This window comes from Macaca thibetana, chromosome 14 (genome assembly GCF_024542745.1).
Source record: "Macaca thibetana thibetana isolate TM-01 chromosome 14, ASM2454274v1, whole genome shotgun sequence".
Lineage (NCBI taxonomy): Eukaryota > Metazoa > Chordata > Mammalia > Primates > Cercopithecidae > Macaca > Macaca thibetana.
In genome coordinates this window covers 76365134-76392442 of record NC_065591.1, presented here as the reverse complement: position 1 = coordinate 76392442, position 27309 = coordinate 76365134, and the positions used below count along the sequence as shown (strand labels likewise).

Below are 27309 nucleotides of genomic sequence, written 5' to 3'. Positions count from 1 at the left end.
TAGTCCAGCGCATCCGTTGGGTAGAGAGAGATACAGCATCTATTGAGTAAATGCAACATCAATATGAAGGTAAGGAACACCTTCATATGTGAGAGTATAGCACTTTATCAGTGACTTAAATCACAGTGTTTGGAATTAGATCTTTATTTTCTATTTTCCCCCTACAAGCCATTATCTCTCACCCTCGAAGATAGAAAGTTAATATTTACAAAATGTCATTTACAATTTTGTTACTCTAGATATTGTCAGATTAATTAATAATTGTGTGTTTATTGAGTGCCTGCCTATTCTATTACAAAGCATGAAGGCACTGTCAGGAATTTTAAAAGCTAAAGTTATGTCTCCTAATCTCAGAGCTTATTTACTTGGGAGGAAAAATGTGTCAAGCATAACCAACAGTTTAAGAACACTAAGAAAGAAATGTGCTAAGTGTCCGAATATTTTGGAGAAGAATGGGATCTCTTGGGGCTTGCTGGGCGGCAATAATTGTGGCAAGTTTTCTGCCATTACCACATTTAAATGGTAATTCAGGAGCTGATCCCAAATGGACACTGTTCTTTACACACTAATTACTATTTGCCCTGCAGTGATTGTTATGTGTGACAGCAAGTGTAAATGCAAACCTAGATGCTTACCATTGCCTTTCCAACATGGGAGGACATTGACTGATTATACAAGTTGACATGTCATGTTATTTCCTGTTTTCTCAGATAATATTTAAAGGTGAACATTTCCAAAGCACATATCCATGCTTAGTAGAACTTTGACTCTATACAAATATTAAACGTAGGTGGTACACTCCAGTTAGAAAAGACTGCAACATTTGCCTTGCACATGTGTATGGAAGTATGAGGAAATACCTCCAGTGATATGTATTGTAAGAAATGAGTTTTAAAATAAATTCCATCTTGGTAATTTATTTCCATGTATATTTGGTCATTTGGGACAATTGTCTAATACCCATTGGGCTCTTCCAGTATGAAAAATCTTGTGCCATAGCCTGAGGTGACAGAGATGATTAAGACTTGACCCCTGTTCTCAAAACTTCTGGCAAACAGAGGGACAGGTAAATATATAATTATAGAATATATTGATGCATGTTTTAATAGAAGAATGTATAATTGATAAGACTCTCAAGACAAAAGATTAGGTTTGCATTAAGTATCACATCTTTTTTTAATTTCATTTTTTATGTTTAACTCTCAATATTCTCTAGAAATCTAGACTTCTAGTTATAAGGGATTTGTTCTCCTCCTCCCACCCCTAGTACTGTGAAAAGTTGTGAGCATTTTTCACAGTACTGACTTTTCACAGGACTGAGCTTCTAGAGTGACTGACTGATCAATACCATACGCTGATGTTCATGGAGACAGAAGTACATTGTTTAAAACTCCATGGTCTCGTGCCTTCTTGCTTTTCTGATACACTTAAGGTGTAGAAATCATTAGCGAAGCTGAGAATCCCATTCTCTAGGTTTCGACTTCTCCACAGGCAATTCCCAAATATTTCTCCAAATTTGCTATCCCTGTAGACCCACAGACCTTTATTTTCATCTCAAGCTCCTACAGTCTCCGCTACTCACTTTCCAGCATCCTACAGACACTATCTCTTTCTACTTTACCTTCTACCCATCAGCCACAACCTCTCCACTCCCTCTCCAAAGTCAGGATACCTAGAATACTACTTTTAAAGTGTTACCAGACCCTACCACTTACCAGAAGTTAGTCTTTGGGTCGGGGGTTTCCTCACTATTGTCCCTTCTGTGGTCGCCAGAAAGGGGTCCCGATCCAGACCCCAAGAGAGGGTTCTTGGATCTCAGGCAAGAAAGAATTCAGGGCGAGTCTATAGAGTAAAGTGAAAGCAAGTTTATTAAGAAAGTAAAGGAATAAAAGAATGGCTGCTTCATAGATAAAGCAGCCCCAAAGGCTGCTGGTTGCTCATTTTTTTATTTTATTTTTTATTTTTTAATATGCTAGACAAAGGTTACCATCTTGGTTTGCAACCTGTCTTATCAGCAAAATCTTTATGACCTGTATCTTGTGCCAATCTCCTATCATATCCTGTGACTTAGAATGCTTTAACTTACTGGTAATGCAGCCCAGCAGGTCTTAGCCTCATTTTACCCAGCCCATATACAAAATGGGGTTGCTCTGGTTCAAGTGCCTCTGACAAAAGGGCTTCAGAGTCTGTAAACTTAAGTTGAGTGTACCCTGAGCCTTGTCAGAATCCAGAGGCAAGGGATAAATCATAGCTACCTGTTTGGAATTGGTGAGTAAGAAAAAATTTAATAATGTAAACCCAAATTCTAATTATCTTGCCACCATTATAGAAACACTAAGAATACAAAAGAATGATGATTCATTGTGCAAATGAGATGGTTGGGGGTGGGGCTAAAAAGAAGATGATGTGTGAGTAGGTTTTGGAAGATTAGTAGGAGTTGCTAGAGGGTTATTCTAAACACGAGAGACAGCATGGATTGAGGAGTGAAACTGAATCTTCTTATTCTCTGTATCGCCAGTGTTTGGCACATAGTAGGTGATCAGTAAATGTTAGTTGAAGGGAGAGGCAGAATAGTGAGGAATATTTAGGGAATGTCAATAAATTTGGTGATCCTGGAACAGTGTGTGTGGGAGGAATGAAGAGGAATGATGCTGGGGTCATGGCATTCACAAAGCACATAGCTATATAGGTCATCCTAAAACGTTTGGGCTTGTTAAGCAGAGGAGTGATGCTATCATAATAGGAAGTAAGAACAGAGTTAAATAGCAAAGACCGTGTAATATAATGAGCAAGGTTTTCTTGGAGTTTTTTAGATTCATAGGAGTGAAAGCCAAATTTTAGGAGTATTTTGCCGATCCCTGCAGGAGTGAATCTGACAGAGGAATAAACCTGCCCACTCAGTGATGTTGGGAACTTGGAGCAAGTCTGCTATCAGATGCACTGGGGACCTTTAAATGCCAGAACTGCATTTTTAAAAACCAGAAAAACACATCTAAATCTTGTCAAGAATAAATATATTATTTTGTTTGTGAAAATAAACGTTCATGAGAAAAAAAGTTATGACAGAAAAACATTTACATGGTAGGCTGCATATATCATGAAGCTTGATTTACTGTTTTAATAGTAAAAAATGATAATAAATAAATAAAATTTACTAACTTTCTTGTCAGTTTTCAAACTTCATGACTTATACATTGTTAAATGTTTGATATAATGTGACTTCTAGAGGATATATGAAGTGGTATGTTCCTATAAATGTTGGCTCAGGGGTCATGGGAATGTGTAACAGAGATATCAGCTATAATAATGGAATGAGAGAAATCTTGGGTACCTTCTTTTCGTCAGAAATTCTCCCAGAGAATACCTACAAGGGAAAGAATTGAACATAATCAGTGGCAGAAAGACTCAGATCCTTTCTCAGTTAAAGCCAGAACACATAAGCCAAAGAAAATAAATTTGGGATTTTCTGACTCTGTAACTTAAGTTCCTTCTGCTACTTTCTAATCACAATAGCTGAAAGGGATTTGTCCTCTCAAATTGCACAGACAAAAAGTTGTCACCTGGATATGTACTTCTTACACTCTGCCATAAAAACAGTGACCTGAACTAGACCAGGGAGCAGTGAACAATGAGATATTAGGAGGTTAAAGTTCCCTGGAAGAAAATGATTCAAGTGTCTGCAAAAGAGCGATTGAGTTTTCTGACTTTACTGATAAGCTTTGAAAACCCATCAAGGTGGGAAACTAAATATTAGATTACTGTATTATCATAGGAGTAATCAGATTTCAAGTCTTTGTACTTTTTTGGAGGATGGGGATGGCAAGGCATTAATTAAGATAGTAATAAACCTTACATTTTATTAAAATATGAATGTATGACAAAATTTAAGAAGTAACCATTGAAATATTAGGAATACTGTATAAATGTCAAATTAGTAGAGGAATAAAATGTAAATATATAAAAAATTTTAATCAAAAAAGGCAATAAAGAATATGAAGCAAAATTATATGACAAAAACAAAAAAAAGAAAAATAATTTCAAATACAAAAATACTCATACAAATATAAATAGATTAAATTTACCAGTTAAAAGACAAAAATTGACATTTAAATGATTTTTAAAATCCACCTAATATGCCATTGGATGAGACACAAGCCTACACTTGATCTTAGCCAAACGGCTGAGAAGCAACGATACATGAGCCTAAAATATAAAGACTCAAAAAGTTTGAAAGTTAACAAATGGAACAAAATGTACTAGGCAAATGCTAATAAAATAAAGCTGAGGTAGCTTATAAATCTCAGGCAAAATCTACTTCAAGACAAAATACACTATTAGAGTTAAAGATCATGATATAATGATAACATGCTTACTTCATAAATATACATTATAAATTTATGCACACTTAATAAAATATCCTTAGTGTATATAAACAGCACACATAGAGAAAGTAATAAATCTACCATCACAATGAACGATTAGTTACAAAATACATTTTTTTTTTTTTTTTTTAATCAGAGTCTCACTCTGTCACGCAGGCTGTAGTGCAGTGGCACGATCTTGGCTCACTGCAACCTCTACCTCCCAGGTTCAAGTGATTCTGCTGCCTCAGCCACCCAAGTAGCTGGGATTACAGGCATGCACCATCATGACCGGCTAGTTTTTATATTTTTAGTAGAGACAGGGTTTCACCATGTTGCCCGGCTGGTCTCAAACTCTTGGCCTCAAGTGATTCACTCACCTCTGCCTCCCAAAGTGTTAGGATTACAGGTGTAAGCCCACAGCATCACACTTATAAGATACTTTTTAATGTCAAGAGATAAAAAATTACTAATGTTGCAGAAGATTTAAACAATGCACTGCTATTTCTAATTGTATGGAGGACCATCTCCATGTAAAATACAAATAAAACAACAGCAACAAAATAAATTACATAGGAGTTAGTCAAACTAAATATATGCAAAAAAGGATGTATAAACATTTATTGAAATTTACCAAAGAAGACTTAAATACAATGGTGTGCTATGGTCATGGATATAAATATTCGATAGAATAAAGATATTCCTTCCAAATTGATCTTTAGATTCAATGCAATTCCTGCAAAAATCTTAACAGGACTTTTTGAGGAGCTGGACAACCTGATGAAAATGTACATGAAAAGCACAAAGGGTAAGGAATACCCATGATACTCCCAAGAAGAAGAGTCAGGTGGGGGTACCTGGCCTAGCAGACATCAATTATACTAAAACAATTCTGATGACAGGCGGTTTCAGGATTAGATAAGCATATCGACTAAACAAACAAAAGGACCTTGAAACAGAAGTTAAGTTCACCAGTTCTAGAGCCAATTTACTAACCTATTCATGCCTCAATTACCTTATTATTAAAAAAGTAATCCTAATAGTACCTACCTCATATATGAGGATTTAATGAGTTAATTAAATAGTTCTGGGACAATTATATATAATATGAAAAATCAAATTCCTATCTCACATACATAAAAATGAACAAACCTTTGATTAAATACATAAATAAAAAAGGCAAAATATTAAACATTTTAAAAAATATATAGCATAATATTATGACCCTGTCATTAGGAAGTGTATCTTAAAAAAATCATGAACCCATAATTGAAAGATGTTGAACTCAATTACATTAAAGGAATGCTGGGCTAGGTACAGTGGCTCAGGCTTGTAATCCCAGCGGAGGCCAAGGCAGGAAGATTGCTTGAGGCCAGGAGTTTGAGACTAGTTTGAGCAACATAGCAGGTACCCAGCTGTGCAAAAAAAAAAAAAAAAAAAAAAAAAAAATTAGCCAGGCCTGGTGACACCAACCTGTAGTCCCAGTTACTTGGGAGCCTGAGACTGGAGGATCACTTGATTCAAGATATTTGAGATTATATTGAGCTATGAATATATGAAGAACTCTTGTAGGTCAATAAAAATAAATATAAATAATACAACAGAAAAATGGTCAGCAGACATCATCACACATTTCAAAAGAAAAGGTAAACAAATAGTGAATATATACATAGTATAACAAAATGCCAGCCCTCACATATAAGAAAGGAATCCAATTTAAGCCCGATATCATTTTATACTCAATTACAAAGGTATGAAATTAGGAAGCCTGATACTGTAAAATGCTATTGGGGTTGTTTATTTTATACTACTGCTGGGTGTAACCATTTTAGAAAACGAATTGACATTATTTTATAAAGCTGAACATTATGACTTAGCAGTTTTACTCCTAGATATATATACCATAGAAAAATTATTGTTAATGTCCATTGCCCATAGTAGCTTTGTTTTTAAAAGAAAAAAGTAAAACATGATGTGAACACAATACAAATTTATATCAACAAGAGAATAAAATATAATTTATGGAATATTCACATAATAGAATAATATATAGCATTAAAAATAAACATGAATGAATCTTTGAAACATAAAATCGAATGGAATCATAATGTTGAGCAAGTCAAGGAAAATGATATATAGTATAACATTTTTATGAAGGTCAAAAACAAGCACATTTGAACAATATATTAATATTTTGGGGTGGATTTGTATATGTATACTAAAACCATACAATTAATAAAGGAGTGCTAAGAAATTTAGGAGAGTTGTTAAATCATAAGAGATACAGAGATACAAGAATGAAGCAGAACCCATACAAGAATATTTATCATTCAGATTTTAAAGTTGATACTAATTTCATTACTGTGCTTCAAGACTTTCCCTTACATTGCATGTATTCTTTTGCATACATCAAACTTATAGTCAAAAAACATAACATTAGGGTATGTTAAGGTAGAAAGTTTTTCTGTTCGACTTAACCCTTAAAACAAAAATGGACCTTGTAAGAATTTGTCTTTTCATTTCACTGGAGTTGCCTGAAAGTGGACTTGAGTTTTACTGTAAGGAGATGACAGACATGAAATGCAGCTCTTTCAAACAAAGCATTTGTTCATAGTGACATATCTTCTGCGTCCGTGATAGCAGTTGCTTTTAAAAGCAACAAGGAGAGGGAGCAGTGGTGGGTGGAATTAGAACCAAATGCTTATATTCATATGCTGCCACGTGAAGCAGATCGGCCATGCTGCTTTCAGATACACTTAAGAACAATCTTATTTTAGTTGGAATTGAAAGATCTGGGACCACTGAACTGTCATTGATAGGATCTGCCACCACTCTGAGTATTTCAATGATGAAATGAATCATAAAAATGACAAAATCATCAGGTTAGAACAGACCTCAAAAGGAAGCTTGAAGTTCTCATTACTTTCTTTTATTGGGTCAAGCATAAGCAAAACCATGAAATTGACATTTCTTACTCTTGACAGCATCTGATATTAGGCAGTTCCTTTAGGAAAGATGAAAGAGAATCAGGAAGACACCTGACCCTTAGCTGAACTACTTACTGCAACACTTGTACTAACCCGCAAGGATAAGATTGTGCTGAATTTAAATCCGACTTTCTGCCATTCCCATTCAAGCCTCTTTTTGTTCATCTTGACCTTATTTGAACAGGACATCTAGTCTCATAATTTATGAAATAGCCTTTTCTATAGTAGGAAAGTTGTAAAGTTACCCCTCAGTTCTTTGCTGCTGTGATTCATTGCTAGACATATAGCTAGAGCTATAGATGTTAATATATATGAATAAACACAATGTTATATCTGTAACTGGCCCATAATTTATTGCCACCATGTAATTATGGTTATACTTCCTTAATTATAGTATTATTATTATTTTGGAAAACATTGTCTCTTTTAACTTAAAATACATGTATAGATGTATTGTGTATATATGTATGTATTTGTATGTATATATTACATATGTATGTATTCATATGTATATGTATGCATATATTATATATGTATTTTAACTTAAAATACATATATACATATACATACATATATAATATATATGTATTTTAAGTTAAAAGAGTTTTCCCTAAAAATATATATATAGTCCTAACGCTGTAGTAGTTAGGACTTTTTAGTAGTAAAATACATATATATTTTAAGTTAAAAAATATATACTTATTTACCACCTTCAAGATTAGTATAATTTTTATCCCTGCAATTCAAGTCCCTGATAAACTTAATGAATCTTTCTAAAGTATAATTTTCATTACCTTGCATTTCTACTCAAGAACTTATCCTGGTTTTCAAGTATTTATTCAATAAAATTCAACTTCTCAGATAGAATTCAAAGCTATAGTTCGTCTCACCTAACTTTATCTTGCTAGCCTTTCTTTCTTATCTGACAGGCCTGAGTTTAATTCATAGTCCTGCCACTTACTATTAGATTCCAGTTACTTTAACTGAGAGTTCTAATTTCTTTGTGAATATGAGCACTAAATCAATGTTGATATTTTTAAAACAGTCTTCCCTTAAAAGATGGCTAGATTAGCTTTTTTTCTTTTCTTTCTTCTTCTTCTTCTTTTTTGAGACCAAGTCTGACTGTGTCACCTGGCTAGAGTGCAGTGGTGCAATCTCGGCTTACTGCAACCTCTGCCTCCCGGGTTCAAGCGATTCTCCTGCTTCAGCTTCCTGAGTAGCTAGGACTACATTTGCATGCCAGCATGCCCGGCTAAATTTGTGTATTTTTAGTAGAGATGGAGTTTTACTATGTTGGCCAGGATGGCCTTGATCTCTTGACCTTGTGATCCACCCACCTCGGCCTCCCAAAGTGCTGGAATTACGGATGTTAAATTAACTTTTAAAAATAATTAATACTGAGATTTTTCTTGAAATTCAGCATAGATTTTGCATGAGAGACATTATAAAGTTGGAATAGTAATGTCTATCATATTTTTAAAGTTAAATTAAATTTCAGTAATAGCTTAGCAGAGTTGCCCCATAGTTTGTGCCCAATAATTTCTTTAAAATGACTCTTACCCTCTTTCCATGTTCCTTTAGGGAAAAGGAAAATGTATATATATAGTCCTAATGCTGGAGGAATAATCACAAGAATGGTTTATAGAGGAAATAAATATAGTATACGGTGATGAGATTTTCATTTATTAAGAAAGACCTGGCTGGAATGAGGAAAATCAGAGAGAGAAAAACTGACTCCACCAGACTTCCAAAGATGGAATGTCTTTTGTATTCATGTCATAATTTATATCATAGGCCAATAAAGGAAAGTTCCAAACTGAAAAAAGACTACTGAACTTCTCATAATTATTGTTTGCTAACGTGGTTCTTCAATTCATCAAATATTTGTAAAAGGAAATAAAATAATGAGTTCCACCATAAAAAAAAAAAAAAAAAAAAAGGAGAGCAGCTGTTTAACCACAAATACTGGAGTCATTTTGTGTAAAGACAGAATGGCTTTTTCATGCTTCTCTCAAAGAGAAGATCTTTCATTAACTGGTGTTAGCACTTCTGAAAATACCCTCTCTACTACTGAAACTCTATTAGTTGAACACAGTATTCTGAGTATTCTTTACATTTAGGCTACCTGATGGTAAAAGGAATTTTTATACTTTATCATAGGTATTTTGCAGACAGCAGGTAACAACTGAATATAAAAGAAGCATCTGACCCCTTAGCAGGCAACTCCTAAAGTGAATTGAAGTGAATGATTTATCTTGCATAGAGTAAGGATGAAATTGAAACCCAAATACTATATTCATGCCAAAGGAACTATAATGTCCAAATAGCTTGCTGTTCCTTTCCACATTTTAGTGTTTCAATGGGGATTCTTTCAGTCTTTCAAAATATGAGGAGACAGAGCTGAATGAGAATATAGCAGCAGCTTGCTGCCTTTTACTCGCAGCTAGAAGGTGTGTTGAATCCTTATAGGTTGACCTCTTGAATGGGCTGCTCACTGGGACCCAAATCACACAGAGCCTGTGAACTGCTTTAATATAGTCTTGTTTAAATGTTTCCACCAGAGGACCAAAGACAGAGGAGGGCGAACACATGTTTCAAGAGTTCTGTAAGAGGTAATGTAGTGTGAGATTAAGACTGTAAGTACAAGTGAAAGAGTTAGCAATTTGTTTGGAGACTGGGTTTATCTTAAAAATCCATGCAAATTTTACAGTCCAGACCTTAGATTATTTATATTTGTTTTAATACACATTTTTCTCCATATATTAAGCATTATTTATGATCCAGGAAAATGTCTGAGGCTTGATGAAACCCACAGCCTATTACTGCAAACCCTTGGTATATTACATTTGGAAATACACACTTTAATCGATTACTGAGGATTGAAGGTTCTCATACTATTTCCTCATTTAAATCAGTAGCCCAGTTCCTCCCCTGAGTTCTAGAAGTCTGCCAACAAGACATATTCTACAGGATCTCAAACTTCACATGCACAAAACTTGTTCATCATCTTTTCCCTCCTTCTTTTATACTCACTTTCATGGTGAGTGGCACTTTCCAGGCACTCAGCTGCTCAAACCAGAAATTTGGGATTTATCCCAGACATCTCATTCTCCATCAGCCCCCACATTCTACCAGCCACCAAGTACTGTCAAGTATGCCTCCATCTGTTATTCTCTGTCTGCATTAACATTGCTTTAATTTAGCCCTTTATCATCCCTTGCCTAAATTATTCTTACAGGAATCACTTAACTGGTCTGTTCTTCTACCTACTTCCTGAATACTTTCCTAGTTTATGGCTGCCCAATACTTTATGATATAGTCCAAACTCCACAGCATATCATAACCTTTATCACTTAAGCAACTTATCCATATCCCACAGATTCACCTTGCCAATCTCCCCATATTTTTATCATATTATAGCAACATATACTTAACATCTTCACACTGGTCATTCTTTCTCATGCTTCTGGGCCCTTGCACATATATTCTATTCTTGGAATGTTCTCCCTCCCCTCTTTTCAATGCATTATCAATTACTACTAATCTTTCATTATAGTTTAGCAATGGAACTATTGAAAGTTTTTCTTTCTTCTTCAGCAAAAACCACAGTAGTTTTTATACTGCTTCTCACAGGAAGCCATAAACTTTTGGCACTGTGTATTACTGAGTTTTAAATAAAAGTGCAGTTGGTTAAGGTCTTATTGAAAAAACTATATTTTTACAAAAGAAAAATCATGGGACCCATTTTATACTACCAAAGGTTAGGATTAGTTGTGTAGAAAAGAAAGACACACACACACACACACACACACTAATAATGCAAGGTGTATTACTTCATTTTCACACTGCTGATAAAGATATACCCAAAACTTTGAACAAAAAGAGGTTTAATCGGACTTATAGTTCCAAATGGCTGAGGATGCCTCAGAATCATGGCAAGAGGTGAAAGGCACTTCTTAAATGGCAGTGGCAAGAGAAAAATGGGAAAGAAGCAAAAGTGGAAATCCCTGATAAACCCATCAGATCTCTTGAGACTTATTCACTATCATAAGAATAGCAAAGGAAAGACCAGCCCCCACGATTCCATTATCTCCCTCTGGGTCCCTCCCACAACATGTGGGAATTCTGGGAGATATAATTCAAGTTGAGATTTGGGTGGGGTCCCAGCCAAGCCATGTCATTCCACCCTTGGCCCCTCCAAATCTCATGTCCTCACATTCCAAAACCAGTCATGCCTTCCCAGCAGTCCCCTAAAATCTTAACTAATTTCAGCATTAACCCAAAAGTCCACAGTGCAAAGTCTCATGTGAAACAAGGCAAGTCCCTTCTGCCTATGAGCCTGTAAAGTCAAAAGCAAGCTAGTTACTTCCTAGATACAATGGCAGTACAGGTATTGGGTAAATACAGCCATTCCAAATGGGATAAATTGGCTAAAACAAAGGGATTACAGGGCCCATGCAAGTCCAAAATCCAGTGGGGCAGTCAAACTTTAAAACTCCAAAGTCTCCTTTGACTCCAGGTCTCACATTCAGGTCACACTGACGCAAGAGGGGGGTTCCCATGGTCTTGGGAAGCTCCACCTCTGTGGCTTTGCGGGATACATCCTCCATCCTGGCTGCTTTCACAGCTGGCATTGAGTGTCTGAGGCTTTTTCAGGTACACAGTGCAAGCTGTCGATGGATCTTCCATTCTAGGGTCTGGAGGATGGTGGCCCTCTTTTCACAGCTATACTAGGCAGTGCCCCAGTAGGGACTTTGTATGGGGGCTCTGACCCCACATTTCCCTTTCATATCACCCTGGCAGAGGTTCTCTGAGGACCCCACCCATGCAGCAAATTTTTGCCTGGGCATCCAGGCATTTCCATACATCTTCTGAAATCTAGGTAGAGGTTCTGAAACTTCAATTCTTGACATCTGTGCACCCACAGGCTCAACATCACATGGAAGTCGCCAAGAGTTGGGGCTTCCACCCTCTGAAGACACAGCCTGTGTTCTACATTGGTCCCTTTCAACCACAGCTGGAGTGGATGGGACACAGGGCACCAAGTCCCTAGGCTGCACACAGCACGGGGACCCTGGGCCTGGCCCACAAAACCACTTTTTCCTCCTGGACCTCTGGGCCTGTAATGGGAGGGGCTGCTGTGAAGGTCTCTGACATGGCCTGGGGACATTTTCCCTGTGGTCTTGGGGATTAACATTTGGCTCCTGAATAGTTATGCAAATTTCTGCAGCCAGCTTGAATTTTTCCTCAAAAAAAAAAAAGATTTTTGTTTTCTACTGTATCATCAGGCTGCAAATTTTCTGAACTTTTATGCTCCGTTTCACATGGAATGCTTTTAACAGCACCCAAGTCACCTTTTGAATGCTTTGCTGCTTAAATTTTTTTTCTGTCAGATATCCTAAATCATCACTCTCAAGTTCAAAGTTCCACAGATCTCTAGGGCAGAAGCAAAATGCTGCCAGTCTCTGCTAAAACATAACAGCAGTTACCTTTACTCCAGTTCCAAACAAGTTCCTCGTCTCCATTGAGACCTCCTCAGCCTGGACCGTATTGTCTATATATCTATCAGCATTTTGGGCAAAGCCATTTAACAAGTCTCTAGGAAGATCTTTACCGCATTTTCCTATCTTCTTCTGAGCCCTCCAAAGTGTTCTAACCTCTGCCTGTTACTCAGTTCCAAAGTCGCTTACACATTTTTGGGTATATTTTCAGCAACATCCCACTTCTGTTACCAATTTACCATATTAGTTCATTTTCATACTTCTGATAAAGACATACCCCAAACTGGGAACAAAAAGAGGTTTAATTGGACATACCATTCCACATGGTTGGGAAGTCCTCAGAGTCATGATGGGAGGTGAAAGGCACTTTTTACATGTCAGTAGCAAGAGAAAAATGAGAAAGAAGCAAAAGCCAAAACCCCTGATAAACCCATCAGATTTCTTGAGACTTATTCACTATCACAGAATAGCATGGGAAAGACCGGCCACCATGATTCAGTTACTTCTGCCTGGGTCCCTCCCAAAACACACAGGAATTCTGGGAGATACAATTAAAGTTGAGATTTGGATGGGGACACAGCCAAACCATATCACAAAGTATATACGAAAACTAATAAGAAGATATGAGTCATAAGTATATCAATGATAGTAAGCAGCTCTAACAGTTTTTAATATTGTAGAGAAATCTACAAGAATTAAGATACTAAAAATCCATGTAGATTATTTGTGTCATTTGCAGAAATAAATGATCTAATAAATAAATTATCTAATTTAGCCAAAAATTATCAATTCAATCTTTATCCTCATTACTGACATACCTCACCCATCCCAAAGAGTTTATGCCTTTTTTCATTTTTGTGCACTTGCTGTTCCCTCTGCCTGAATTGTCTTTTCATGTTAACAGGACCTTATTAAGTGACTTCAATGTGTTGCACTCTGAGTTTGGTGCTTACCTAGACACTTTCTTTGAATAACTTACCCTCTTTCTCTGTCTAGAAAATCCTTCAAGGCTCAGCTTGATCATCATCTCCTCAGTGAAGCATTTTCTGATTCCTAGAAGCATAATTAATCAGCTTCACTTCTGCAGGCTTTCAGGACTTCATAAACATCTGCTTCTGCTAAAAACAGATTATAAATATAATTCATTCATTCTTTTTAGAGAAAGATAGAAAAATAGATATAGATAGGTAGAAAGATAGATAAACACCTATTATGTGGCAGGTATTAATGCCATATTAGTAAACAAAATAGATTATTTCTGCATTTGGGAAGGCAGACAGTAAACGATAACCATATTGAAAAACTGAATTGTATTATATGGCCGAATGATATATGCTGTTAATTAAAGGATTGGAAAGCTTACAGGAAAGGTGTTAATAAGTTTAAATAGAGTGACTAGAGTAGACCTCTTTGAAAAAGAGACATCTGAAACAAAGACTTAAAGCAAGGGGAGTGAGCCACATGGAAAAGAGCTTTTCAGGAAGAGGAAACAGCCAGGTTCAAAGTCTTAGGCAAGGAGTGTGTCTTGCTCTGCCTCTGAGATTCTAAATAGGTTAGAGTGAAGCTTGAGCATTGGGATATATATTTTTTTAAATTTCCCAGTGATTCCACTGTTTAGCTAGAGTTGAGAAATACTATACTAGATGTGGATTGGCAGAAATAATCTCAAGTCTCAATAAGCCTACAGTTTGTGAGAGAGAGGCACATAAACACTGATGAATATGTAGTATAGGACAACAAAGTTACTATATTCAATAATAATTCAATTGTACATTTTAAAATGACGAAAAGAGTACAATTGGATTGTTTGTAACATAAAGGATAAATACTTGAGATGTTAGATACCCCATTTACTATGATGTGATTATTATGCATTGCATGCCTGTATCAAAAATATCTCATGTACCCCATAAATATATATACTATGTACCCACAAAAATTTTTAAAGATATATTTAACATGAAAAGTACTATGAGGGAATGTTGTACAGAATCAATTGGGAGGAATCATTCCACTTTACCCAGTCTGGGAATGGAAGGATAATACCAAGCTGCCTGGAAGAATCCATGTTGGAACTAAGTTTGATAAATAGGAGGTAACTAAGAAAAGAACAGTTGAGGGAGGGGAGGAGAATGTGTGAGTGCTCCATGGGGGGTGTGGGGGAGGCATGCACAATCAGAAGGAAGTATAAGTAATTTAATATTAGTAAAATGGAGAGTTACAGAAGATTAAGCTAGAAATGTGGAGAGGGGTAGGATCTCAGAGAGGCTTGTAAGGACTGCTAAGGAGCTCAGATTTTTATCCTGAATGTATGGGACACTGAAGGTGTTTACAAAGCCAGTGATAAGATCTGGTTAGCTCAATTAGATAATTTTAGTGGCAGTGAGAGAAAATGGATTTTAAAGGAACCCAGCTTAGAGCAGGGCAGCCAATCATAGGAGTATATCAGTACTTTAGCAGAAAGCTGACGATGCTTCTAGTCAGGGAAGTTTTATAGAGACAGAGTCAGTGTGGGAAGGGGTGATCTCAAAAACAAATTGACAGAGTGTAGTTGGATAAACTTGCAATTAGTTGACTGGGTAGATGCTGGTTAAGGGTGGAAAAACAAACAATGGGAAAAGTCAGATAATGCCCAGGTCTCTGGCTTGGGCAAGTGGGGAGATGGTCGTTCCAGTCACTGAGATAGGCAACAAAGAAGCAAGAGCACCTTTCAAGAAAGAATGGTAGGATATTCCATAATTGAGATGCCAAGAGCACACTGAAGTGATGACCAACGGGCAGAAAATGTGGACTGCTATGGACCTCTGCATCTTTCACTGTGATAGCAGGCATAGTAAAGTATGTGCTAACCTGAATTTTCTTCTAGATGGATTTATGAGTGTTAACATATGTCTAAGATCATTATAGACAACATTCAAAGTGCAGGCAAAGATTTTAAGGAGCTTTAGCTTGGTTCTTTAATTTTCTATGAAATATAAAAGTATAATTGGTATCAAGATCCCAAATAGTGAAATCTAGAACAAGTATAGCTTAAGTCTTGTTCAAAAAGGAAGAATGTGTTGGTTTAGCATTACTGTTTAAGAAGTTTAGGGTTTTTTTTTTTTTTTCTCTGCTTAAGAGAAATATTAGTTTAGGGGAATAATACAGGCCCTGTAACATTATTTTCAAGATATAAACTCTGTAACAGTATGAGTATAGAGACCTTCCTCTTCTCTTTGCTGAGGAAAAGCAGTTTGGGGAATGATACCTGCCTTTTCCTGAATCCCATTCTGTTTGTGTCTCTGTCAGACACTGTTTCACCCAATCAACCACCCAGGGGAGTGGGAATACTGAGTCATGGAAGAAAGATGAATGGAAATATAAGACATCTGGAGTCTCAGTTCTCTCACTCCTGACTTGCTGTGTGATTCTGAACAAGTTTTGCCCCTCCCTAGTCCTCACTTCCTTTCTGTGAAATAAAGGAGTTGGTTGAATAGTTAAGTACCTTTCAGGCTAACATATTCTATGAATCTCTCAACACAGCTGTCTTTGAGAAGTCTTCATAGTTCTTCTCAGTTATTCATAAGTTTTGTGCCTGACTCAGAGTTTGCCAGTCTGGAGCATGAAGATGAATGATTGTTATGGATGAACATTTTTACTATTAGGAGAAATGGGCAGTGTCATAACAACACCCAGAGTCATGGGCAGCTTTTCCTCCCCATGACATCTGGTTTTCCTCTGATTTAATAGAAATTGAATATTTGCTTTTATTTTAAATATATTTTTCCTATTCCAAGAGAATGCTTGTATTTCCAATATCATTTAGTTCTTTACCTGAATGGTGGTATTTGAGAAACACTATCATAAATGTATGTGGCTTAAGGTAGGATATTTTAAAATCTAATGTAGTAGATTATAAAAATGATTACAATTCTTTATAGTGCTTTCTATTAAGAGGTGGTATCTATTATCTATCTCTAGAAAATGGCCTGGCTAATGACTTGCTTTGGCCAATGGAATGCAGCAAAAGTGATGTTGTAGTAGCTTGAACCTACACTTCAAGAAGACATCAGATTTTAAAATATGTAGATTTAAATCTAGAATCCACTTAATGCCTCAGAGTCTCAGTTCTCTCCATGCAAAATGAGAATGGAAGTATTTACCTCAAAGAGTTGTTGTAAGTACCTAATCAAACTGACAAGAAGCAAAAGAGCTATCCAGAGTTGTGCCTGATACATAAAGAGTATGTAGTAAGTGAAAGTAGTTATTAGTAAACCCCAAATGTTCCCATTTTAAAAACTCAGCCATGGTTTGCCATGTCTTTCATGCTTGTTTTCTGTCTGTTCCCTAAAGTTATGAGCATGTTTGAAAATCAAACTTTCTATCCATCTCATATCCACACCACTTAATCTGTTGTTCCAGATCTATACTATTAGCTATAACTAGAATTTGGCAGCTTTTTATATCTACATGTCACCACTCCTGAAACTGTGTAGAAAAAAAAGTGTGCTGCTGCTTCATAGAGAAAAGGCACTAACAATGTACAGAAAGGAGACAGTACACACTGGCATTTGACATTTGGTGAGCAGGAGGAGGGGAGGGTGCCATATCGAAACACCAAGAAGTAGACATAGTAGAGACGGAGCATGGCGTTTGTCTCTTCATAAATAGTAGTTCATTGTAACAGTTCTGTTGGGATGCTGTACTGTGAAATGAATGTAATATAGTCTTAGGTGTCTTCTGAATACAAGAGAAGGAAAAGATGAAGGAGGAGGAAGAAGAAGAAGAGGCATGGATGTGGAAGGAGAAAGAAAAGAAAGAGAAAAAAATGAGATAGGGATGGAGAAAGGGATGGAAATGAAGATGAAAGAAAACAAGAAAAGGAAAAAGAGGAGATGGGAAAAAAACAAGAGAAAGAAAAGGAAGAGGAATAAAAGGAGGTAAGGGAGTGAGAGGAAGAAAACACTATTCAAAATAAGAAACAGCATACCTCTTAGCTTAAACTCTGTGTTGGTGACAAAACAGGGTATCTCTTTTCTTTTTATTTACTCCCTTTTATAGAATAGGTATGTGTGGCCAGTAGGAACACAGAGCTGGGATATTTTGGATGTTCATAAATGTGTGTAGCCTCATCTCACTATTAAACAGAAGTGCTAACTGTTCTCTAATTTTAGCAAATACTTTTAAATGTCAAAAGACAGATTTTCCTCCAACCCCCTTTCTTAGTCCTCAAGCTTTGAGTCACAAAGATAACTTCGCTCTCTGAAGAAATTGGCAGAAATGGATAGAATAAAATGCAAAGGAAATTTTTTTGACAAATTAATTTTAAGACACAGTTCCAGTCCAGCATCTATGTAGCCAAGTAGGCACCAAAATATATTTTCTAAACTGAGATGATCAAGGGGAAGGGAAAGGAGAAAGGAAGATGTCCTTAGAGACAAGAGTAATGGAAATCAAGGAACTGTCTTCTGTCATGGGGTTCAGGGCAGATCTAGGCTCTAGAAATTGACAAGGGGTGGATTTTAGGCCTCTCCTAAGGTGGAAGGGAGAATCAGTGATGGGATGTGATTCTAACTATGTTGTTCTTATATGGTACAGACTGTGTACCAGATGGTACTACGCGGCACCTACTATGTGCCAGGCACTGAAAATAATAACTGATGAATGCACACTATCCTATCTTTCAGGCAGCTCACAATTTAGAGAGGAGAGACAGACACCATAACAAAAAATTATAATTAAGTGAGATCATATATAAGTCAAAAGTGTGCACTGAGTGCTGCAGGTGAACAAGGGTGAAATACCTAACCTGTGAAAGGAAGACAGGAGGACCTACCTGTAGGAGATAACACCTGAACCGAATCCTGAACAAGAATAAGCCAGATAAAGAAGTGGGCAGAGGACAACATAATCAATGGCAAGGAGACATGAAACTGCACGTTGATAGGGGAGGGTCTTATGAGTAACTGAATATATTTAGAGACTGAGAGTTATGTAGGGACTAGTTCTGGAAGGCACTATATGCCATAACATAGAATCCATCTTTGTTCTACAAATACAGATTAACAGGTCCCTAGCTAATTTTTTGGTTATTAATTATTTGAAACTTCATCCTTTCCAACATTCAGAACTCCACCCAGCTATTCACCACCCCACCTCACCCAACTGAGCTGAGAACACAAATATCAACACAGGTGATTAGCTGGAATTATGCATTGCTACCAACTGTCAGGAAACCAAAATAGAGGTAGCTTAGGTAAAGTGGATGTTCATTTATATCTCACAGCAAAGCCCAGGTGTCCAGTCAAGGGCTAAAATGCTTCACAGTGTTAGTGACTCAGTCTTCTTCTATCTTTTTGTTCCCCCATAATTGGCCTCAATCTTAAGTGCGTATGGTAGGACAAAAAGAAATTGCCCAAAGGACACATGAATAACAACATTTAAGATTTGTTTTAAATACTAATTGAGCAATATGACCTCTCTTCTCAGAACCATCATTCCATACTATACACTGATCTTTTCTTCCTCTTGATCAAGTCTGCTGTTGAAACTTTATAATTAATTTTTCAGTTTAGTCGTTATATTCTTCATCTCTAGGATTTCTATCTGGTTCTTTTTTACTATTTCTATTTATTTGTCAAACTTCTCACTTTTAATGTATTGTTTTCCAAATTTTATTAAATTTTCTATCCATATAATCTTATTGTTCACTGAACTTTGAGTATTAATCTGAATTCTTTGTCAGTCATTTATATATCTCCATTTCTTTGGACTCTGATCCTGGAACTGTATTAGTTTCTTTTTGAGGTGTCATGATTCCCTGATTTTTCATAATCCTTTTGTTCTTGTATGTTGTTCATTCATTTGAGGATACAGCCCCTGCTATGGCCTTTCCAGGGGTTCTTTGGCAGGGCTAGACCTTCACTATTTAGTGTAGCTTGTGATTCTGGAAGGACCAGCTCATGATGACCCCAGACTGATTTTATTGTGAGTTTTCCTGTTGGCCTTTGCTCTGATATTGGCAGGGCTGCTGGCTGACCTCTGTTGTTCAGTGAGACCACTGGCTGGGCACTGCTGTCAGACAAAGCTTCTGGTTAGGTACTGCTATTACTTCTGGTCAGGCTGGTAATAGGATGTATTCTCTGGCTGGGCAATTTTGTTCTTTGAGATTTGCAGTTGAGCAGGGCTGCAGGCTAGGCTGTAAGGTTAAGGGGAGATACTTTTCAAGATAGGTGGGACAATAGGTTATACTCCTTAGAATTTTACAATTAAAGATTGCCTCCCTGTCAGGTGGAGCCATGGGATAGGCTTTTGGTTGAATTGAGTAGCTATTTTTCCTCCTGGGTCAAGCTCATCTAGCTTTTTGCTTCTTTGAAATGCATAGAAATGGAAATCTCCCTGCCTGGGTAAGGTTATTGGCTAAGTGACTTCCCAGGTTAAGCCAATCTAGCACCTTTGCTTCTCTGCAATGCACAAAGATGGGAGTCTCTTGGCCTGGGCAGGTTTGTTGGGGTAGGCTCTAAGGCTGGGCATAGACACTAGCCATCTATGTACAGAAGTTAGATTGAGCATCCCAACATGTTTCTGAAGGTGACCAGTTCAGCTTTACAGGTTGGCTGCCTTTATTTATTTTTGTGTGTATTTATTTATTTAGAGATGGTGTCTTGCTCTGTCTCCCAGGCTAGAGTACAGTGGCACGATCTTGGCTCACTGCAACCTCCACCTCCAGGGTTCAAGCGGTTCTCATGCCTCAGCCTCCCAAGTAGCTGGGATTACAGGCATGCCTCTATGTCTGGCTAATTTTTGTATTTTTAGTAGAGATGGGGTTTCGCCATGTAGACCAGGATGGTCTCAAACTCCTGACCTCATGTGATCTGCCTGCCTTGGCCTCCCAAAGTGCTGGGATTACAGGCGTGAGCCACTATGCTCAGCCAGAGATTGGTTGGTGTTTCTGATCTGGTGTCACAGGAACACAGAAGTACCACCAAGATTCATGCACTGGTTACTTATCACGTATGATTCCTTTCTTTGTTTCTACCTGACTACAGGTGGTTTAGCCATGCCATTTCCTCTAGTGTTTCCTATGAGGTAAAACCAAAGTGGGCTTCCTGAGAAGCATCTAGGAATGCTAGGTATGGTATATGACTGCCTCCAGTTCTCTTTTGCCCATGAAGAAACTGGGCCCAGGAAGATATTCTCTGAATTTGTGCTGACTTGCAGGAGTGGGAGAAGCAGCACAGTTAGATTAAGGCCAGTCTTCTTACCCTTCTTAGATTTTCATTCAGTAGAGCCACACAGGTGTTTCAGGCTTGTTTTCATGTATTGGGGTTTTCAGAAGGATGATCTTGTCAGTGGATAGTTGCTTGCTGAACTTTCTGTAAGGAGGAGTAGAGCCTAAAACTTCCTATTCTGACATCTTTCTGACATAATTATTGACCATTTCCTAAGGATTTGTGTGATACCAATTGCTAGGGAATTATAAAAATGATTAAGTAACAGCTACTACTTTCAAGAAGTTTATACTTTAACAGTATGGCAGATATATATACAACTAATTTTAATAGTTTGTCAAGTGCTATTCAACCCTAAGGAAGTGAAAAGAAGATGTGTTATTTCAGCCTAATTTTTGGAAAAGGTATTAAAGAGGAGGTTATACTTTAACTCAGCCTGAAAGATGATTGAGGATCCATCAAGGGATCACATATAAATTACAAATATGTGATAATTTCTTTATTGTCACACAGAACTTAATATTTGTTCCAAATCCTGGTTAAGCAATATAACCTCTTCTTCCCTAGACACAATTGATTTGTCATCCAGTAGCATACTTTCCAGCTTGCTTTCTTATTGCCTACAGTAATTTGAATTTTCAGATATACAGAAGAAATCCTTTGTCATCCTTTAGGCATTATAATAATAATCATCTATAAACCAGATATTCAATACCTTCCTTTTATGCCTTTCTTCCATTCTTCCTTTCTATTCTTTCAACAACGCTTGTGTGACTAAGTTAAAGGCTAGCATTTATACTCCACAGCAAGACTTTCACCCTGTTTTATTGTTTGAGGTGAAGTTGGTTTTTCAGCTGTAGTAAGTATACCACTGGAAATGTGTCACTGCTGCTCTTCCCTCACCAGCAAGTATTTTCTGTTTTTCATCACAAAGTTGTTATGTGTTTCAAGCTTTGAGCAACATCTGAGTTTCCACCAGCTGTGTTTTGCATTGTCCTCATTTTGTATAATTAAGAAAAACAGGAAGCCAATCACTTAAGTAAAGCTGACCCTCTTCATTCTGCAGACCCGAGAAAGGACTGCATCAGGGTTTTTTTTTTAGTACAGTTTTTAAAAAATTTACCCTGCAATCCACTTCAAAGTAGAACAAGGTTAGAGGAACTGTGGCAGTATGATGGCCTTCCTCTTGACTACAAACAACTGTGCTTTTCTGAAACTACACAGTCCAGTTTCAACACACTTCTCTTATATAATCAGTTATCAATTCAGTTAGTCACATTGTGACAGAGGATTTCCTCTGATTTTTTTTTTTTTTTTTTTTTTTTTTACAATAACTCAAATCTTAGGAAGTCAGGGAGCCTTTTAACCTTAGTGCTTAAATCTTCTATATATTCAACTTTTTACCTATAGCTCCTGCCCATACAGTTAGACAAACAAAGCTGTGTTGCAAGTCACCAGGTAGATGAGAGAGAGGGACAATTGTATTCACTGGGCATTATTTGCTCTTCTTAGGAAATGCAAACATTTTTGACCCCAATTTGTGTAGATACTTGTGAAGGAGTTGCTGCTATTTGATTTTACTAAAAGTTAAAACCAATAGTATATATCTGGGAAAGAGCTTCTGATTCTACTTGCCTAGAGTTTCATTTTTTTATGACATAAGATAAAAATAATTACTTCAGACCAGGCATGGTGTCTCATGCCTGTAATTCTAGCACTTTGGGATGCCGAGGCAGGTGGATCACTTGAGATCAGGAGTTCAAAACCAGCCTGGCCAATATGGTAAAACCCCATCTCTAGTAAAAATAATTTTAAAAAAAATTAGCTGGGCATGGTTGAATGCGACTTTAGTCCCAGCTACTGCAGAGGCTGAGGCAGGAGAATTTCTTTAACCTAGGAGGCAGAGGTTGCAGTGAGCCGAGATCACGCCACTGCACTACAGCCTGGGCAACAGAGCAAGACTCTGTCTCAAAAAAACAAAAATTACTTCATCATGTTAAATTTAACATAGAAATGGTAGTTACGTTGGTGTCAACAATACTCTATTGAATGATATATTTATTGCATATGTCACATTTGATGATCATTATAGTCAGTATGGGAGATATAGAGATATTTAAAATATAGTTACTGCTTCAAGGATTTCATAGGCTTGTAGGGAAAGCTCACATGAATACAACTAAATGTAATCCATAGTAATGTGTTAAATGATCTGGGTCCTATTCTCATAAGCACCCATTTTGTGATCAGATCCACCTCCTATATAAATTTGAGGTACAGCATCAAAGCCTGTCAAGGAAACCTTACAATCTAACACTTGTATATGAGTAATCAATCATTCATTCAACAATTATGTATTGAGCACATACTATGTTCTAGGTATTGTGCTGTTTTTCTAAGGGTTGGAAACCTTCGTTCAGGGGCATCTATAGTGCTCTGTATGACTCACAGAGTTTTCTAACATTTATTAGACACTATTATGTTCTAGTTGCTTTAATTTTCAAAGTTCCATGAGGTGTAAAATTTTTTACCTATGTGCAAATGGAAACTGACTTAGTAAAATTAAGTAATCTTTACAGTGTTATACAGCAAATAACTGATATATTTAAACCCAAATCCCTATAATCCTGATAATTACCTATTCTACTACTTTTGACAGCCCATGCTTCCAGCTAATAGAGACATTTTACAGGTAATTTGAACGCACAGTATTGACTGAGACCTATTTTCTGTGTCAGAAGCCTCTATTAACATCTGTGTATAAGGACAAGCTGGTCACTTATATGTTCTTTTAATTCCACCCAATATAAATTAAAATATTTTAGTTTTATTTTGAAGTTTGAAGGGAATGCTTTACAGTATAGTGAGGAATATATCAGGAAGGAGTAATATCAGGAAGAATTTAAAATGTAGTGAAACACAGAAATGGTGATAAAAGAAGTTAGAGAATTTACCTGTAGGTGTCTTTAAAAGTAGAATGTAATTTTTATGTCTCACGGTCATGTGGACTAGATTATCTGTTGAGACCATTTCAACTTATAAAATCATCATGTTGCACTGTGATATTATCACTAAATTGGACAGAATGTGCAAACACAGGAAAGAGTGAAGTTTGGTAACTGTAGTTCAGGTAGCTGACACCAGGTGGCAGCAGCGAGGCACTCACATCTTTTTAAGAAAATCACTGTATCGTACTCAGGAGACACCTTAGGTAATATTTAACCCAAACCATTTCACAGTTATGGCAACTCAAGACCTAGAGCCATGATTCAGCATAGTTCTGTAAGAATATCTTTTTATTAAAGAAAAACCATATGTAAATATTAGTTAGATGACATTATATGCAGAATAAAAAAGAAATGGAAGTGCTATTTTGGGCAATAGTTAAAAACAAGCGATATTTTACGCTTATTCAAGAATTATATTTCTTACTATTCTTTCCTAAGCAACCCCCCTGCCCTGCAGTCTCACCCAATAAAGGAATAGTACATTCTTGGATGGGATCTTTCAGGGGTTTAAAGCCTTCCTTCAGTGTAGTGTCTCCAGGGATACTGTAAAGTCAGTTCCCTGAGGTTGACTCTGATCCACATCTCCACAGTTCAGTGCTGACAGGGACTTTAGACAGCTTCTTGTTCACTCTTCTCAGTATTTTTTCCTCTGTGACAGGCATAAAGAGGCAACTCATGCCTATAAGCATACCCAAGCTTTTATTAAAACCCCTAAAAATACTGCATAGAAGAGCATTTGCAACCACCTGTTATTGTCACAGCTTCAGTTAGGGTCACTTGCAATGGGCCTAACCTAGATAAAATAGGCTGTGTTTTACTGAAGTTGCATTAACTGAAATCTGACTTTTTTCTTTTCCTCTAAAGCAAACACACAGACTATAAATGAGTGAGATTGGAGTTGTCTCCTTTTAAAACTGCTCTCCTTTATTTTTTTAAGTAAATGGTTTCCAATCATTATATAATTAATATCAGTATCTGAAATGATTCTCACAGATGAACATGACCTTTCAGTGTATCTGCACAGCACAACAGAGAGCCACTTTTTTAGCCTAGTTCTCTAAACACATTTCAATGAGAAATTTGTCTACCAGAGGAGGTCACATAGCTACTAAGATGTTACATAGCTACTTCAGAGCCTCTCAGAGCCAGGACCAAGATCCGAGTGTTGTTCTAATGATTCTGGTATACATTTAACTGATTTACTTAAACTTTATTGAACTCAAAGCCAGCTATGCATGAGTGTAAGAACAAGACTGATTTTAGAGTCTGCCTTTTCACTGCTTTAACCTAAAACAGATAGCATCTGAACCTCACCTGGCAGCTGTGCCATTTTGCCCTGTGCTCTGACACATTTTGGCTCTTTCAGTGAGCTCCCACTGCTGCTGCCTGCAGTCAAAATTCCAGGTTCTGAAAAAAACATGATATCTTCCAGCCCTGGGGATTGCTGTCAAAAGGTCACCCAGTCATTACTTCTCACTAATTATGTTAGAAGGAGGCCTCAAAAATGTCAGGCTTTTTGAAAAAAAGAAACATCAACATTTATGGTGAACGTAAAAAAACGTACATCACAATAGTACTATGCATAGTGTTCCTTGCAAATGTGGATGTGTTGTGGGTGTAGAACCACTCATTCATTTACTCACCATTATGTTTTGAGATAGCTCAATGTTAGATGTGTTTGAAAAGTCCGCAGGTGCCAACTGGATTCTTCCTTCATTTGTATATTCAACATATATGTATTTATAGCCTATTATATGCTAGCAACAGTGCTAGGTACAAGGAATGCAACCCAATATGAATGAATTTTAGTAGAAATATTACTTAAGATAAACTTACATAAATGGAATTGAAATGTGGTTTTATAAAAGTTGGTAATCACAGCACTTTGGGAGGCTGAGGCGAGAGGATCACTTGAGACCAGCAGTTTGAGAACAGCCTGAACAACATGCCAAGACCCCATTTCTACGAAAAATAAATAAAAAATTAGCCAGGTACAGTGGCACATGCCTATAGTCCCAGCTGTTTGGAGGGTTGAGGCGGGAGGGTCACTTGAGTGCAGTCGGTTGAGGCTGCAGCAGGGAGCCATGTTTGTACCACTGCACTCCAGCCTGGACGATAGAGCAAGAGCCTGTTTCAAAAAAAAAAAAAAAAAAAAGAAAAAAGAAAAAGAGGTAAAGAGTTGGATATTTATTTATTCCAAGAATACATTTTAAAGATTCTTTGCATTGTTAGTGTAACACAAGACACGTCTACTATTGGAGGAATCAGAAAATATAAGACAAAACTGCTGTTAAAAATTTAGTTTTAAGAAAGGACTCATAGATCTCATAGATTGTTATTTAAACAAAAAACAAATGGCACAAACAGTTCCAAAATACAGGGTATAATATTCAAGCTAACTATGATAAGCATTGAGTGATAAAATATAAAGGGAGAGGGCACTTGCAGATGAGGCAAACCCAGAAGGCTTCATGTAGGGGCTGGAAATTTGAATTGGACTCTCTCTTTGAATCCAAATGCAAAGAAGGAAATGAGTGCTCCTAATTTTTTTTTCTTTTTTAAAAAAATTTACATTTTATATTATCTTAGAAGCTAGTATTGGATAGAGACATAGGCAGTCATAGAAAATGCTGGTTTTCGCCAAGGAGTTAGGAACTTAAATGGTAGTCATTATTTAGTCTATGACAGCCATCAGGTCTGAATAGTATTTCTCAAAGACAGGGGACTGAACAAAATGATATCTTGGAGTTCCTTCTAGATCAAGGGTCATGGATTCTATTACACATTGCTTGTTATAAACATGTAACTTTATAAAAGTATATTCTATCACATTACTTTTTGATTTTTTAAATTTTTTAAAATTCTTATGGGTACATAAGGGGTATATATGGATTACAGGAAATGTCACATTTTGATAAGTATAAATCAAGATTGAGAAAGCAGTGCAAGGCAAAACTATCTAGGTGAATTCTATTTGGTTGAAACCCAGTTACAATTTTGTTTGACATATATAGTGTTCATCAATACTTAGGAAGTAAAAAAAGTCAATTTTAAATCTTCAAATTAATATGTATTGTGTACAAGGTTCATGGTCTTAGATACTTATTAACTAACAATTTGCCTTTCAAATATTTTCTTAACATTTCAAATGAAACGCTATCCTTATTTTCCCATGTGTTGCATTCTTGCTATAGATTATAAAAACAAATTTCTTTCACTCAACAATGATTTAATAAATATTT

The 27309-nt window shown here is 36.7% G+C and overlaps 1 protein-coding gene and 1 pseudogene across 16 annotated transcripts in view; one reads left to right on the top strand and one right to left on the bottom strand.

Annotated features, from left to right (window-relative positions):
* Window positions 1-11982, bottom strand: part of LOC126935720 (60S ribosomal protein L9-like) — a 62241-nt pseudogene extending 50259 nt beyond the window's left edge.
* The window catches only part of DLG2 (discs large MAGUK scaffold protein 2), a 2230265-nt gene that overhangs the window by 1087552 nt on the left and 1115404 nt on the right, over window positions 1-27309 (top strand). The gene's annotated exons all lie outside the window — the stretch shown is intronic.